This window comes from Bos javanicus, chromosome 9 (assembly GCF_032452875.1).
Source record: "Bos javanicus breed banteng chromosome 9, ARS-OSU_banteng_1.0, whole genome shotgun sequence".
Classification (NCBI taxonomy): Eukaryota; Metazoa; Chordata; class Mammalia; order Artiodactyla; family Bovidae; genus Bos; species Bos javanicus.
Window position 1 is genome coordinate 12,052,953 of NC_083876.1, and position 998 is coordinate 12,053,950.

The window sequence follows — 998 nt, forward strand, 5'->3', positions numbered from 1 at the left end:
AAGGAGATCCAACCAGTCCATTCTGAAGGAGATCAGCCCTGGGATTTCTTTGGAAGGAATGATGCTAAAGCTGAAACTCCAGTACTTTGGCCACCTCATGTGAAGAGTTGACTCATTGGAAAAGACTCTGATGCTGGGAGAGATTGGGGGCAAGAGGAGAAGGGGATGACAGAGGATAAGATGGCTGAATGGCATCACTGACACAATGGACGTGAGTCTTAGTAAACTCCGGGAGTTGGTGATGGACAGGGAGGCCTGGCGTGCTGTGATTCATGGGGTCACAAAGAGTCGGACATGACTGAGCAACTGATCTGATCTGAACGCATATATACAGAATGTAGAAAAATGTTACTGAAGAATATATTTACAGGGCAGCAGTGGAGAAACAGACAGAGACTAGACCTATGGACATGGAAAGAGGGGAGGAGCAGGTGAGATGTATGGAGAGAGTAACACAGAAACTTACATTACCATATGTAAAATAGATAGCCAAGGGGAATTTCCTGTATGGCTCAGGAAACTCTAACAGGGGCTCTGTATCAACCTAGAGGGGTGGGAGGGGGAGCGAGATGGGAGGGAGGTTCAAAGGGAGGGGATATGTGTATCAGACCAGATCAGATCAGATCAGATCAAATCAGTCGCTCAGTCGTGTCCGACTCTTTGCGACCCCATGAATCGCAGCATGCCAGGCCTCCCTGTCCATCACCAACTCCTGGAGACCTATGGCTAATTCATGTTGAGGTTTGACAGAAAACAACAAAATTCTGCAAAGCAATTATCCTTCAATATAAAAATAAATTAATAAAAAATAAATTTTTATAAAGGCAATAGCTAAGTGTTGTTTAAATGCATCTCCTTGGTCACATTATACCTTAATTGAAGTGTTATAGATTGTAAGCTTCCTGAGGAGAGAAACAATTAAAATCACACTAATAGACACATAAGGACCCACATAAAAGTGAAATAAAAAACCCAGGACTTCCTATTTAATAAACTGT